We start from the raw sequence: 17702 nt of genomic DNA, 5'->3' as shown, positions 1-17702 counted from the left end.
CCTCCACCTATTTGTCCATAGTCAGTCCCAATTTATTTAATGTGAAAGGTTTTTTAAAAACATGTGTTTTTCTGTCTTTAGGTGTCTGATTATCTTTTTCTTATCTTAGATGTTCAAAGAAACTGCTTTGCCATTTAATAATAGCTGATAAGCAATCTCATTTGCTTTTTCACATTAGAATAGGTACCTGCTTGGTTGGGGCTACTGTTTAGGTTTTCCGACACCTTCTGAAATAAGTGGCTGCTCCTGCTAATAACGACTCATCAACTTTATCCATTGCTCCTTCTGAACCTGATACATGGGAGGAAGTACAAGTGTTGTTTGAAGAGTGTGTTTGCTATAAAGGTTTTCATTGTAAAGTTTACAGTATTCTTTTACTATGGTATCTGTTTGTCCTTCATAGGCAGCTTGTTCTGAAAACTCTTGGTGTAGTTTCCCATTGAGTAATATTTGACAATGTCCACAAAGCATGTACATTCATTGAGATTTTAGGGATTACATTAACTGCAGCAATACCAATGGATGGGGAAGGGGAATGTTAGGGTTGTACTTAGAATAGAATATTTTTATTCCTCTTTCAGTATTTTCGTACAGTGGGCTTCATCAAAGTTTACAGTGGTGTCAAGTTTAATACAATAATCGACTAAAATTAATTATAAATAAAAAAAAATTATACAGTAAACAGCTTATTTAAGATTCAAATTTTTTTTTATGACTGAGAAAAAACATACATTTCCAGATATTCTTCAGTTGAAACTGTATTTTAGCCAAGTTTCTAACATGCTCTTATATTTATTTAGCAGTACTGTACGAGCTGAGTATCGTAGCTTACTGAAAAATTTTATATTCAGTTATTTATAATTGTTATGGATTATAGCAAGTCATGAGGAAGGCAACTCCAGTAAGTGACTATTTTTGCCATCGTTCCCCAAATCCCTCAACATGCAAACTAACATTACATCCTTAGAAAGAACCGCAGTCCACCACCTAAAAAGTTATCCTGACCTTATAATCCTACATATGGACAAAGGCTCCACCACTGTTGTTCTGAACTGCAAGGATTACCTGACAGAAGGACTCAGCCAGCCGTCAGATATACCCACTTACAAACCTTGCCACAATGACCCCATTCCAGAAATCTTGCAGGATTTGCAGTCACTCCTCAAATCCTTAGGCCCATCCAAGAACCTCTCATCAGAGTCCATCTCTCTTCTCATCCCTACCACTCCCCACATTTCTACCTTCTACATGCTGCCTTAAGTCCATAAACCCAACCACCCAGGATGCCCCATTGTGGCTGGTTACTGTGCCCCCACTGAGAGAATCTCTGCTCTAGTAGACCAATACCTTCAACCTATTATCCAGAATCTACCCTCCTATATAAAAGATACCAACCATTTCCTCGACTGACTCTCTGCAGTTACTGTCCCTTTACCACACAGTGCCATGCTCATCACTATTGATGCCACCTCCCTTTACACTAACATCCCTAATGCCCATGGCCTTCCCACTATTGAACACTACCTTCCCCCAACACCCAGCGGATTCCAAACCAACAACCTCCTTCCTAGTCATCATTACCAACCATATCCTCACCCACAATTACTTCTCATTTAAAGGCATTATGTACAAATAAATCTGGGGTATGGCTGTGGGTAATCACATGGCACCATCATATGCCAACCTATTCTTGGGCCATCTAGAGGAATCCTTCCTAAACACCCAGAACCCTAAACTAATCACTGGGTTCAGATTCACTGATGATGTCTTTGCGAGCTGGATCAAGGGTGAGGAGACCCTATCCACATTCCTCCAGAACCTCAACAGCTTCTCCCCCATTTGCTTCACCTGGTCCTACTAGATATTGACCTCCACCTCAACGGTGGCTGCATCAGTACCTCTGTCCACCCCTGAGGGTTAGAATAGGCCTGCAGTATTCCTGCCTGTCATAAGAGGCGATTAAAAGGAGTCCCATACGTTTCAGCCTTTATGTGTTGGTCCGCTCTTGGGTGTGACCTCTATCCTTTCCAAATTTCTGTTGCTAGTGCATGTCATTTGGGGAAGGATGCCTTACATGGTGTTTTTTGTTTGTCCATCATGCACCAAGATCTTGCATGCTACTTATTGTTGTGTAGCAGGCTTTGCACCCAATGTCTTATGGGTTGCCTTCTTCTTATCTCCTGTGTCATACCATCCTTTGTGCCCACGACAATTCTGGACCATTTTGGCAATCAGTCCATCATGGTGGGGTTGTCATGTACCCTCTTGCTGGTAACCCCCTGACAACACAGGGATCACACTGCTGACGCCAGAGCTAAGACCTCCCCGCGTATGCCAAGGAGTAGGTGCTCATCCTTCTGGGGCACCAGGACTCCTGGCAGTGACCATCCTGCCAGATGGTTCTTGCTGAGGCTGGGTGGCACCTGTGGGGAGAGTCCCTGGTCGGAGTGGGTGGTATCTGGGCAGATGTCCCACAATGAGATGGGTTAAATCAAATCAAGCTTGTGGTTGCTCGGCCCCAGCAGACTCTAAGCTTGTACGAAATTAATTCGATGCTGCGACCTATGATTCCCGATCGTTCCCCTACCTGGCCACGCCTTGGGAGGGCCGTAGGGTGACTCAGTCTCAAGAGCCATATTCGCCTCGGTACCTAGTTTGCTGCAGGACTGATGCAGAGACCTTTCAGGCAACGAAGCCCTAGTTTTTCATAGACCACCTTGAAGATAGGTTTGGGGAAGTGGCAGCATTGTCTAAAATGTGCAGCGGGGCGATTTTGATCCAGGTGGCCTCCCCAGCCCAGTCGCGGGCATTGCTCGCCTGAGACAAGAAGGGTGACATCCCTGTCTTGATTACGCGCCATAAAAGCCTTAACATGTTCCAGGGTATTATTTTTCATCGAGACCTCCTTTCGCAGTCAAATGAGGAGCTACGCACCAACTTAGAGCGACGGGGTGTCCACTTTGTCCGGCATGTGCATAGAGGACCCAAAGAAAACAGGGTAGCTACCAATGCCTTCATCTTGGCTTTTGAGGGTGACTCGTTGCCTGAAAAGGTCAAGGTGATGGTTTACTCTTGTGACGTGAAACCATATGTCCTTCCTCCCATGTGGTGCTTCAAGTGCTGGAGGTTGGGCCACATGTCATCTCACTTTACCTCCAGCACCACATGCAGGGATTGCGGTCATCCTCTGCACCCGGGTGCTCCATGTGTGCCTCCTCCCACTTGCATCAACTGTGGGAAGCACCACTCCCCCTGCTCACCTGACTGCCCTGTTCTCCATAACGAGTGACGAATCATGGAAATAAAAACCCTGGACAGGTTCACCTATCAGGATGCGAAGAGGAAATATGAACAGCTTCATCCTGTGCAGATGACTACCTTGTATGCTGCGACTGCAACTTCATTGCCCCCGGTGGCGACGGCTGTCCCTGCGGTTGTTAAGCCACCAGTGGGCCCTCAGGGCTGCCCTGGCTCTCCCCTCATGTCTGTGATGGGGGAAACTGCTTCTTCTGGTGCTCCAACCCCCAAACTGTCAGGGATAACAGACCCTGCCCCCCCTCCCCCCCCCCCCCCCCTTCGGCTTCTCTCATCCTATGGCATCCTCCAGCGTGACAGCTTACCTCAGTCAGTGGCTCAAGGCGCTTGGAGCAGCAGATCGCAGAGCTTCCTGCTCTTCGTCTGTCCCTGGCCCTCCTTCTGAAACTCCCTCCCAGATTGCTCCTAAGGAGCAGCGGGAGGAGGAGAGGGAGAAGAAGAAGAAGAAGGACAAGGATGATTTGCAGGTTTTGGCATCCCCCGATGACCTCAATCTCACCTCTTCCTCAGACATGATGGTCCTCGATTCAGGCTCTCCTTCGTTGGCGGTAGATGACCCAGCAGTGTAACCTGCCTCCACAGTCCCTTAATGCCTTTTTCGACCGAGGACAATGTCATTCTCCAGTGGAATTGCAACGGTTTTTTCCAGCATCTTGCTGAGTTCTGACAACTTCTCAGCCTTCACCCTTTCTTTTGCATTGCTCTCCAGGAAACTTGGTTTCCGGTGTTGCAAACCCCCGCCCTCTGCGGCTATCGGGATTATTATAAGAACCGGGCAGCTTATGAGAGGGTATCTGTTGGAGTCTGCGTCTATATCCTTAACACTCTTTACCGCAAGTGCGTCCCTGTTCAAACACCTTTAGCGGCTGTCTCTGTTAGGATGTGGACGCCACAGGCTGTTACTGTCTGCAGTATCTATCTGCCACCGGATGGTGATGTCTCACACCATGTATTGACTGTGCTGATAGCCCAACTGCCACCACCTTTTCTGTTACTGGGCGACTTCAACGTCCATAACCCTTTGTTGGGTGGACTGGTGGCAACAGGTCGAGGCACTGTCGTTGAGCAAGTGTTGGCACAGCTCGACCTTTCTCTGTTAAATGATGGTGCCTCCACACTTTTCAGTGTGGCAAGTGGCACGTACTCAGCCATTGACCTTCCAGTCTGCAGCCCTGCCCTTCTACCATTTATCCAAAGGAGTGTGCATGACAACTTGTGTGCTAGTGACTACTTTCCGATCTTTCTGTCACTGCCCCAGTGTCATTCACCTGGGCGCCTCCCCAGATGGGCTTTGAATAAGGGTGACTGGGACTCGTTCACCTCCATAGCCACTATTCAGCCTCTTTCTAATGACACCATTGATGTGGTGGTTCACACGGTCACCACCACCATTGTTTCTGCAGCGGAATCTGCAATTCCCTGTTCTTCTGGGTCCTCTCGGCAGAGGACTGTGCCTTGGTGGTCACCAGAGATCGTTGAGGCGATTTGCAGTCACAGGCGGACCCTCCAACGTCATAAACAGCACCCGTCACTGGACCGCATAATTGAATTTAAGTGGCTCCCTGGCCGAGCCCGTCGCCTTATTCGCCAATGGAAGCAGGAGTGCTGGGAAAGGTATGTCTCCACCTTTGGTATCTGTACCTCTCCATCGCAGGTTTGGGCCAAGATTAGGCAACTCTATGGCTATCAGACCCTCGTAGGCATACCTGGGCTTTCCCTGAATGGACCAGTCTGTACTGACTCCGACATGATTGCAGAACTCCTAGCAGAGCATTATGCTCAGAGTTCTGCTTCTACAAATTACCTGCTGGCCTTCCGCTCCCTGAAAGAGTGGTTGGAACATCAGAGCCTTTCATTCCATACGCGCCACCCTGAATCGTACAATGCTCCATTCGGTGAGTACAAATTCCAAAGTGCCCTAGCCACTTGCACTGATATGGCTCCTGGGCCGGACCGCATCCACTATCAGATGCTCAAACACCTCTCGGTGAACTGCCAGCGTATCTGGGTTGAGGGTGAGTTCCCGTCTCAATGACGGGAAAGCATCATCATCCCCATGTTGAAACCTGTCAAGAACCCACTGGAGGTAGAGAGCTACTGCCCTATTAGCCTCGTCAACATTCCGTGCAAGTTGCTCAAACGCATGGTGAGCCGGAGGTTTAGTTGGCTACTTGAGTCTCAGGGCCTTCTGGCTCTGTCCCAGGGTGGGTTCCGTAAGGGCTGCTCTGCCACCGATAATCTGGTCTGCGTGTAGTCTGCTATTTGTACGGCACCCAGCTCGCGCTATTCGTCCATGAGACTCAGAGGGTCATAGACACGGGTTCCCAGGTAGATGCTGTGTTCCTTGACTTCCGCAAGGCATTCGATACAGTTCCCCATAGTCGTTTAATGAACAAAGTAAGAGCATATGGACTATCAGACCAATTGTGTGATTGGATTGAAGAGTTCCTAGATAACAGAACACAGCATGTAATTCTCAATGGAGAGAAGTCTTCCAAAGTAAGAGTGATTTCAGGTGTGCCGCAGGGGAGTGTCATAGGACCGTTGCTATTCACAATATACATAAATGACCTTGTGGATGACATCAGAAGTTCACTGAGGCTTTTTGCGGACGATGCTGTGATATATCGAGAGGTTGTAACAATGGAAAATTGTACTGGAATGCAGGAGGATCTACAGTGATTTGACGCATGGTGCAGGGAATTGCAATAGAATCTCAATGTAGACAAGTGTAATGTGCTGCAAATACATAGAAAGAAAGATCCCTTATCATTTAGCTACAATATAGCTGGTCAGCAACTGGAAGCAGTTAATTCCATAAATTATCTGGGAGTATGCAATAGGAGTGATTTAAAATGGAATGATCATATAAAGTTGATCGTCAGTAAAGCAGATGCCAGACTGAGATTGATTGGAAGAATCCTAAGCAAATGCAATCTGAAAACAAAGGAAATAGGTTACAGTACGCTTGTTCGTCCACTGCTTGAATACTGCTCAGCAGTGTGGGATCCGTACCAGATAGGGTTGATAGAAGAGATAGAGAAGATCCAACGGAGAGCTCCGCGCTTCGTTACATGATCATTTAGTAATCACGAAAGCATTACGGAGATGATAGATAAACTCTGGTGGAAGACTCTGCAGGAGAGATGCTCAGTAGCTCGGTACGAGCTTTTGTTGAAGTTTTGAGAACATACCTTCACCGAGGAGTCAAGCAGTATATTGCTCCCTCCTACATATATCTCGCGAAGAGACCATGAGGATAAAATCAGAGAGACTAGAGCCCACACAGAGGCATACGAACAATCCTTCTTTCCACAAACAATACGAGACTGGAATAGAAGGGAGAACCGATAGAGGTACTCAAGGTACCCTCTGCCACATACTGTCAGGTGGCTTGCGGAGTATGGATGTAGATGTAGATGTAGATTTGCCGACAGCATCTGGTTGCCATCTTTTTTGACATGTGGAAGGCATATGATACAACATGGCGACATCACATCCTCACCACACTTCATGGGTGGGGGTCCAGGAGAATGGGGTTCCACAAGGCTCTGTCTTGAGTGTCTGCCTCTTTTTAGTTGCTATCAATGGGCTTGCTGCATGTCCGTATCGGTTTCTTTGTATGCTGATGACTTTTTCCTGTACTATAGCTCCACTGGCATTGTGGATGCTGAACAGTAGGTGCAGGGCACTATCCGCAAGGTGCAGTCTTGGGCTGTATTGCGTGGCTTCCAGTTTTCGGCCGTCAAGACTTGCGTCATGCATTTCTGCAGGCGTCACACTGTTCATTCTGAGCCACGGCTTTATCTTTACGGTGAACCTCTTGCTGTGGTGGAGACGCATCAGTATTTGGGATTGCTTTTTGATGGCCGGTTGACTTGGCTCCCTCATATTCGGCAGCTTAAACAAACATATTGGTGCCATATTAACACTCTATGTTGCTTGAATCACAGCAACTGGGGTGCGGATCGGTCTACCCTTCTACAACTTTATCAGGCATTGATTCACTCCCGTCTCGATTATGGGAGCCTGGCTTACGGTTCGGCATCACCTTCCGCGTTGCAGTTGCTTGACCCCATACTTCACTGCAGGATCCGCGTCACAATTGGCACTTTCTGCAAAAGCCCTGTAAACAGCATCCTTGTGGAGGCTGGTGTCCCTCCATTGCGGATCCGGTGCCAGCGACTACTGGCCGCTTATGCTGCACATGTTTGTAGTTTGCCCAGGCATCCAAATTACTGTCTCCTGTTCCCTAACTCGGTCGCCCATCTTCTAGAATGGCGGCCCTGGTCAGGGTGTATGATCGCGGTTCGCATCCAGGCTCTTCTCTCTGGGCTTGAGTTTTTCCCTCTCCCACCTCTTTTCCGGGCCCATCTACATCTACCACTGTGGTATGTGCCCCACCCATGCCTTTAGCTGAATTTGGCACAAGGCCCAAAAGACTCAGTCCCAGCTGATGCCCTCTGCTGATGCTTTCTTTCCATCCTTGCCGTGTTTCATGGTTCTGCCATAGTCTACACCAAAAGTTCAATGTTTGCTGGTCAAGTTGGGTATGCTCTTCTTCTTGGGGAACAATCTGAACAACACTCATTGCTGGATGGCTGCAGTGTTTTCACTGCAGAGCTCTCGCCATCTCTCGTACCCTAGAGTATACGCGCTCCTTTTCAGGTGAGTCCTTCATTATCTGTAGTGACTGCCTCAGCGGTTTATGAGCTATCAACTTGTGTTTTTCTCGCTCTCATCTGTTGATGAATATCAAGGAGTCCCTCCATACTCTTGTCCGTTGCGGCCGCTCCGTGGTCTTTGTGTGGACCCCGGGTCATGTCGGCATCCCGAGTAATGAACGGGTTGACACGCCGGCCAAACAGGCTGTTAATGCACTGGCCCTGGAGATTGGCCTTTCGGAGTGTGGTCTCCAGTCAGTTTGCAGCAGAAGGTCCTTGGTGCCTGGAGTGATGAATGGTGCACGCTGCCTTCACCAAACAAACTTCAGGTTATCAAGGAAACTACAGATGTGTGGTGCTCCTCATTGCGAGCCTCTCGCAAGGACTCAGTTGTTCTCTGCCAACAACGCATTGGCCATACCTGGCTGACACACGGGCATTTATTGCGCCGCGAGGACCCATCTCTGTGCTGCTGTGGATCAGTGTTGACAGTGGTCCACATTTTGTTGGACTGTTCACTTTTAACTGCGCTCAGGCAGCAGTTTGCGCTGCCTGATACACTCCCTGCACTTTTAACGTATGACGCTGCCATGGCAAGCTTAGTTTTGAGTTTTATTCGCGAAAGGGGATTTTAGTGCTTGATCTGAGGGTTTGTGTCTTTTTTTGTTGAGTCTGGCCTTTTGCCTACAGTTTTAGATTGGGGTTTTTAGTGTGTCTCTTGGTGGTTGGCTTTTCCTTTTTTTGTTACCATGGTTGACCAACCACTGTAACACTCTGTGTGTTTTTTAACTCCTCTTTTCTGGTCTTTGTCTATGTCCTTCTTGTTGTGTGTCATCCCTTGTCATCTGTGTTGCTTGTTCTTTTTCTTCTTCAAGGGTGTTTTTGGTCGTGGAAAAAGGGACTGATGGCCTTTGTAGTCTGGTCCCTTCAACCCCCACAAACCAACCAACCTCTGTCCATATCAAAGCTACTAACCACCAGCAATACCTCCACTTCGACAGCTGCCATCCATTTCGTACCAAGAAGTCCCTTCCATACAGCCTAGCCATCTGTGGATATCTTTAATCCTATACCATCAAACTGATAAGTCTCCCTGCATCACTGTCCCATATTTTCGTGTGTTGTTTCCCGCACCTTTCTGGTACCACATGATCTTGTATCTCATTCTAAAAACCCTCCCCACCCCCCACTCTTTCTCCGTACTATCCCAGTTTGCACCCAATAATTCCACCTCTTCCAGTTATATTTGGTATCGCCTTCTTCGCGCTTGTCCACCCTCAGATCTGCTACCTATATAATCTTTCCTTTGATTCATTGTGACTTCACACTAATTTTAGTGAGTTTTCGCCTTTTGCTATTGTCAACTCCCTCAGATTTCATCATGTTTCCCCTTTTTGCATCCATTTCATCTTTCTTGTGATTTTTTGTGGTATTTTTGCGAATTTTTCTTCATTATTTATGTAATTTTTCGTGTTTTTTCCACCACCATGGAGCCTTGCTCCTTCCATCTGCGTCAGTACAGAAAATTTTCCTTAGCCCTAGCCAGAACCCAGTACCACGTACAGTTTCTGCGTTGTTGCTTGGCTCATGGAATCCCCCCAAATGGTCTTACTATCAAATTACTTGTTTCCGGGTGCCACCGTTCCTTTCGCAATGACCTCCATCTGTTCAGATTCTGCCAATCCTTAGCCCTTACCAATGTAGTCCTGCAAAACTATATCAACCAAGCCCAAACCTCCTTGCATTACCTACTCTTCATCCGTAAAATTCTCCTGCTATGCAATCCCAAGTTCGTGAATCCCATAACACACACTGAAACTCTTGCCGTCCAGGAACTAGAGCAACATGCACAACGCCACCTCAGAAAGCTCTCCATCCTTCTCACTTCCTACTCCTGCATTGGATTACCAGTGTCCACCACCTCTAAAACAACCTCCAAACCTCCCCCACATCTCCTCACAGCTGACAAGCCCTCTCTCACAGACCTACTACATTTACCCCACCTCCCAAAACTCACTCCCACCACCACACAGAATCCAGAACCAAAACAAACTCAAGACACAGTCATGAACCTTTCCTCCAGAAGCCTTAGCCCCACAGAAATATCAGTCCTTGCCAAAAATCTCACTTTTTGCCCCGCTCCCAAACTCAATCATGCAGGACTTGTTAAAGACCTTCTATCCGTCTCCTGGTCCCTAAAGAGGAAACACTTTTTTGCCACCAACTGTACCAGTCAGACTCAACCAAAGACCAGTGGTGAACCCAGACTAAATCAGTTCACTCCTTCATCCAACCGTGATCCATCTCCACTGCCCCCAAATCAGCCCCTGTTAGCTATCCAGAATTTCTTAACCTTGAACCTTGCGTCACCATCGTTCCCCAAATCCCACAACATGCAGACTAACCTTACATCTGCAGAAAGAACAAATGTCCACCATCTAAAAAGTGATCCCGACCTTATTATCATACCTGCAGACAAAGCCTCCACCAATGTTGTTTTGAACTGCAAGGATTACCTGGCAGTAGTACTTCACCAGCTGTCAGATACATCCACTTACAAACCTTGCCACAGTGACCCCTCTAGAGATCCAGCTGGATCTCCAGTCACTCCTCATATCCTTAGGCCCATCCCAGAAACTCTCCCCAGAGTCCATCTCCCTGCTCACCCCTACCACTCCCCACACTCCTATCTTCTACATGCATGCTGAAGTCCATAAACCCGACCACCCAGGACACCCTATTGTGGCCAGTTACTGTGCCCCCACAGAGAGAATCTCTGCTCTTGTAGACCAATACCTTCAACCTATTACATGGAACCCACCCTCTTAAGGGGGGTAGGACATCAAACGGGCCAACTTGGAGCAGGAGAGGCACCACAGGACATTTTAATTTCCACTGTCTATACTTTTACAAATAAATTCATAAAACTTTAACAGCATGACCAGGAAGGATTCAGGATTCATACTCATAGCAGTGGACGCTCAAAAACTTAACAAAACACATTTTTTTTACATGTGAAATTTCATCATTTTTTCACTTACTATTGGCTGCATTTGTTGCTATAGGTACACTTTTCTTCCTAAGTAAGAGAGATTCTTCGATGACTTTTGCACAGCATACAAACCATAGTTATAAGTGTATGAAACTCTAGAAGTTATTTGATTTATGACCAAATGAATGAACTGTTACATTTTAAACTTCATCTTTAGAAATAATTCAAGTGTTATAGTTAATTATCTCAATTTTTTCCATAGTTTTTTAATAGATTTGGAAAATTCCAGAGTTTCATACACCTGTAACTACTGTTTGTATGCTATGAAAAATTCATCGAAGAATCTCTCTTACTTAGAAAGAAAAGTGTACCTATAGCAACAAATGCAGCCAGTAATAAATGAAAAAATGATGAAATTTCATATGTAAAAAAAAGGTATTTTGCTACGTTTTTGAACTTCCACTGCGATGAGTGTGAGCCCTCAATCCTTCCTGGTCATGGTGACAAAGTTTTATGAATTTTTTTGTAAAAGTATAGACAGTAGAAATTAAAATGTCCTGTGGTGACTCTCCTGCTCCAAGTCAGCCCGTTTGACGTCCTACCCCCCCTTAAAAAATATCACCCATTTCCTCCACCGACTTTCCACAGTTCCTGTCCCTTTACCACATGGTGCCCTGCTCGTCACTGATGCAATTTCTCTTTACACTAACATCCCTAATGCCCATGTCCTTACCACTGTTGAACACTGCTTTTCCGAACACCCGATGGATTCCAAACCAACAACCTCCTTCCTTGTTATCATGACCAGTTATATCCTCACTCACAATTACTTTTCCTTTGAAGGCATTACCTACAAATAAATCTGGATCACAGCTATGGGCACCCACATGGCACCATCCTATGCCAACCTAATCATGGTCCATCTAGAGAAATCCTTCCCGGACACCAAGAATCCTAAACCCCTCACCAGGTTCAGATCCATGAAGACATCTTTGCAATCTGGATTGAGGGTAAGGACACCCTATCCACATTCTTCCAGAGCCTCAACGCTTTTCCCCCATTTCCTTCACCTGGTCCTAGCCAACCCAACAAACCACTTCCTAGATGTTGACCTTCACCTCAAAGATGGTTACATATCAAACTTACTAACCACCAGCAATACCTCCACTTCCACAGCTGCCACTCGTTCCATGTCAAGAAGTCCCTTCCATACAGCCTAGCCACCCATGGTCGTCACATCTGCAGTGACCTCTCGAAATATACTGATGATCTCACTGAATCCTTTACAGACCATAATTATCCTCGCAACCTTGTACAAAAACAAATCTCCCGTGCCTTATGTTTCCAGTCTCCCACCACCTCCCAAAGTCTCACTGTATGTTCATAGAGGAGCATTACCCTTGTAACTCAGTACCACCTTGGACTGGAGCAACCGAATTACATTCTGTGCCAGGGTTTTGACTACTTCTCATCATGCTCTAAAATGAGAAAATTTCCTGCCCACTATCCTTCCCACCCCTCCCACAGTGGTATCTCTCTGTCCACCAAACCTACACAATATACTCGTCCATCCCAACCCCTTACCTCATGGCTCATATCCCTGTAATAAACCTAGATGCAAGACCTGTCCGATACATCCTCCCATCACCACCTACTCCAGTCCAGTCACAAACATCACCTATCCCATCAAAGGCAGGGCTACCTGTGAAACCAGTCAAGTGATTTACAAGCGCAGCTGCAACCACCATGCTGCATTCTATGTGGGCATGACAACCAACAAGCTGTCTGTCCACATAAATGGCCACCTACAAACTGTGACCAAGAAACAAGTGGACTATCCTGTTGCTGAGCATGCTGCCCAACATGACATCCTTCATTTCAATGACTGCTTCACAGCCTGTGCCATAATGGATCCTTCCCACCAACACAAGCTTTTCTGAATTACGCAGGTGGGAACTTTCACTGCAATGTATCCTATGTTCCCGTAACCCTCCTGGCCTCAACCTTCGTTAGTCATTGTCCTCACGCATCCAGCCCCTTCCCTGTTCCCATTGCAGCACTACACAGCCCTCATTCCACCATTGCACCCAGTCTTTTTTACTTCTCTCCTTTTCTGCTAACCCCTGCCCCTTCCCCACCTCTTCCCTGCCCTCTGTCTAACCTGCAGCACTTAACTGTCCGCCACCCCTATCCTCTTATACCTCCCCCTCCCCACCCCAGCGTCCTCCTCACCCCCATCCAGTTATCACTCCCAACCTGCACTGGTGCTGCTGCTCGCAGTGTGGCTTCAGTTGCCATAGACTGCCCTCAAAACACACACATACACACAGGTGAGATAATGTCATTATGTTGTGATATTTAAGCTGGTTTCTGCAGGACTCTCTGGGTGGTAATCATACTTAACATCTGATATCATCTTATGCCATCTGAAAATACATTTAGCTCCTGAGGAATTGCCCCAGAGCAATACTCTATACTGCCAATAAGAATGGAAGAAACCAAAATATACCTGGAGCAACAACTGTTTGTTCACACTGTTCCTTAATCAATATACATTATAAAAGTACGTGTATAGTGTGTGTGCCGCTAAAACTCGGAGATGAGTCCCAGTATGATCAAAGGAGTTACATGGTGTGGTAGACTTCTGTCTCCCATCCATGCAGAAGATTCCCATTTTTACCTGAAGAGTGTGCTTTTGAATGTATAAGGGTTAGGAAGTTTCACCCTCTAGAAATTTTCTAGAACATTTGAGAGCGTTGCACAACATTTCAGTAAGTCCCACAATGATCCGGGATGTTTGGGAATAGTCTGGAAAATTCAGAAAGATTCCAGAATGTTTGGGAACATACCAGAACTTAGTGTATCATTGTGAAACATTCCAGAACACTCTCAAATGTTGTGGAATGTTCTGGAAGATTATGGACCATTCAAATCCTTTCTGGTATATTCTGGACTTCGGCACTGGTGGGGCTACCCATTGGTATAGATATATAAAGCAAGACCTGTTATGGGTTTGAATGTCAGTTTTTTTGTCAGTGCAAAGGAAGGAATCGAAAAATTAGTGCAGTGAATGAATAAAAACAAACAGCGAAGTTTGAGTAGTCAAAGTAATACAGTGACTGAATATAAATCAAAAATAAAGTATGTAAAGTTAATAAAGAGTACATTTTATTTATATTTTAGACAATGCCCAAACCTGAAAGAGAAGAAGATCTTGCCAGTTCTGAAGCAAAATGGGGAAAACAAAAAGATCAGCAAAGAAATGAAACAGACAAAGAGTGCGAAGCATGTTTAAGCTCCCAGAAAATTAGGATGAGCTCCGTGATGGGCAGAGAAACTGAAGAACTTCGAAATGAACAGACTGAAAAATCTTATAATAAAAAACTGCAAACTGAAGCCAGCCCTGAAGGTATCACCCTATGAGAAGTGCGAATGAGTACAAGTAAACAGAACAACCTAACAAATGAAGCATTTCACTACAACCTGACAAAAGAATATAACAAACACAAACACGCTGTAATCGGAAAAATGGATACCATCTGCCAATTTTGCAATGTGAAAAATTTTGGTAGAGGAACACCAGGTTTCTGTTGCAAGAATTGTGACACGTTCTTCTAATTAAAAACTGCAAACTCAAGCTAGCCCTGAAGATATCACCCTACGAGAAGTGCGGACAAGGACAAGTAAACAGAACAACCTAACAAATGAAGCATTTCACTACAACCTGACTAAAGAATATAACAAACACAAACATATTGTAATCGGAAAAATGGATACCATCTGCCAATTTTGCAATGAGAAAAATTTCAGTAGAGGAACACCACTTTCTGTTGCATGAATGGAAAAATTTGATTGGCACCACTGGAAGCACCTCTGCCGGAATTTTTACATTGCTTGACTGGGAAAACTCCAGAATCGAAACACTTTCTTCAAAATATAAAAGCGTACAATGCCTGCTTCGAAATGACTTCCTTCAGTGTCACTTCAATCAACAATAACAGAGTTGATATTGATTATGTTTTTTCCATCCAAGGACAAATCTATCACACGTGGAATCATTACTACTTATACCCATTCAAGACCATAAATATCTGCAAGTATATCTCATCGGAAATAAAGAAACAGAAATTGATCAACAATGCACCAATGTCAGTTGATTGAGATGAGAAATAGTATGAGATATACGGAGGATCTTACACAAATAAAATCAACTGATCATGTATTCAAAACAGCGCTAGACCAAATGACTCGTGATGACTATAAAGTTGTAATTTGAGCCACCAAAAGACCACGTGGAGAACACAAACCTCAATTTAATGCATCTCAAATAGACAAAGCCACCATTGCAATTGTGGACAATGAAAACACAAGCTGTGACCTAATTGTACAACAGAGAAGAGAAGAACTACAGTGAATTGCAGAGACACCCCTTAATATTTCTGCACAGAGAGGATGGATATCATTGTAATCTGAAACAAATCCAACCTGAAATAGGCATAGAAACAAAATAAAAGTCACTTCCCAGGACTTCCATGCTTACCGCTTAATGATCAGAGACAATGAAAGATACAATCACATTCTCAACACTCGCCATTTATTCCAGCAATTCCTGGTAGATATGCATGCAAAAAATGGAAGCAGAATGGGTGCCTCACATAAGACTGAATCATAATAAACTGTGCACAACGGAATACATCCACCTTCGAGATGCAATCATAAATGATGGAAACATCAACGACATTGCAACAATGATAATCTTACCCTCATCTTACGTAGGAAGTCAGAGACAAATGCATGAATACACTCAAGATGGCATGATATACATAAGAAAATATGGATGATCTGCATCTCCATAACCTGCACATGCAACTGATTGTGGCCAGAAATCGAAGGACAACTAAGATACTGACAAGCCCTTGTGCTTCAACATGACATAATATCCTGTATTTTCCAACAAAAACAAGTGATATTTGTTGAAGTCATCACAAAATACCACATCTTTGGAACCATTAGATGCTGTGTGTACACAACTGAATGGCAAAAATGAGGACTGCCTCACTCAAACACTCTCATATGTCTACATGACAGAATTCATCCCATGGATATCGACAAAATCATGCAAACTGTATTTCCCAAGCCGCAAGAAGATCAAGAACTGTACAACACAGTAGTGAAAAACCTGATTCATGGACCATGTGAGCTTTTAAACCATAATTCGCTACACATGAGCAATGTAAAATGTACAAAAAAAAAAAAAAAAAGTAGCCAGAGCCCTGTTTGATGACTATCCCAAATACAGAAGACGATCACCCAAAATTGGTGACTTCGCAGCAAAATACGACTACGAGGCAGCAACTGAAAATAGATAATCAGTGGTTAGTACCATATAACACACTACTTTCCAAAATGTTCCAAGCACTTATAACCATAGAATACTGTGATTTGGTGAAATCCATCAAATATTTCTGCAAGTATGTGAACAAAGGCAGTAACATGACAGCATCTCAAGTAGCCAAAAACAGAGAACAACAAAACAGAAACGACGAGATTCTCATGTACCAAATGGGGAGATAAATCAACAGTGTGGTGGATTTTTGAATTTCCCATACATGAATGCAAACCTGCTGTGCAATATCTAGCAGTACGTTTGGAGATGGACGGAGAGTTCACTTCCCAAAAGACACCATCAGAAAAACTGGAAGTGAATCACCTCAGTACACAATATTAACAGCTTTTTACCAACTGTGCCAAATGAATCCATTCGCAAAAACAGTACTGTGTGTTGATGTTCCTACCTATTATATGTGGAACACAACAAGAAAAATTTTCCCACAATGAAAACAAGGATTCCAGTGAAGGTCGTCTAGGAATCATGAAAACTGGCGCACTAGGCTGATTATGCACTGTATATCTGAACAACACCGAATGTTTCTATCTCTGGATGTTGCTACACAGAATACAGGGACCAACAACTTTCACAGATCTCAAGACTGTTGGCTACCTATGCCAGACGTACAGAGAAGCATGCCAATGCTTAGGACTACCAGAAAACAACAGCCACAAGCAACTAACACTACAAGAAGCCTCACTCACAACCTCAGTTGAACATAAGAGAGACATATTTGCCATAATGATAACAACATGTAACCCATTGAATCCAAAACTGCTATGGGACTCCTTCAAAGAGAGTATGAATGATGACATACTGTACCAAATCCGACAAGCTCATCCTGAACTGACTATTGAACTCAGTGACGACATCTTCAACAAAACACTCATTCTGACAGAAGATAAAGGTTTAGCAATAAACTACTAGACCTTAGTACAATTTGGGATGCAAATACCATGAAAAAATGTGATTAGTGTACCAAACTTTGAAACTGCACAGACAAAAACTACATCACCAAACTGCTCCAGTACATTACTAACAATAAACCACTCCTCAGTGACAATCAAAAGAAAATTTACAATATCATCACGGACCGGATCAACAGCAACAGTGGTGGAATTATTTGCTTGGACACACCAGGTGGCACCAGGAAAATATTTCTAGTAAATCTATTGCTGGTGGTGCTAAACAACCCACTGCACTGGCATCATCTGGCCTTGCAGCCACTCTTATGGAGGGAGGATGAACTGCCCAACTACCGATGAATATAGCCGAAGAACAATTTCTGGTAAGCAAATTCTCAAAATCATCTGGGTGGGGTGAACTTCTAAAGCACGCTAAA

This window comes from Schistocerca piceifrons, chromosome 4, assembly GCF_021461385.2.
Source record: "Schistocerca piceifrons isolate TAMUIC-IGC-003096 chromosome 4, iqSchPice1.1, whole genome shotgun sequence".
In the NCBI taxonomy this organism is placed as follows: Eukaryota; Metazoa; Arthropoda; class Insecta; order Orthoptera; family Acrididae; genus Schistocerca; species Schistocerca piceifrons.
Note: the sequence above shows the minus strand (reverse complement) of the source record.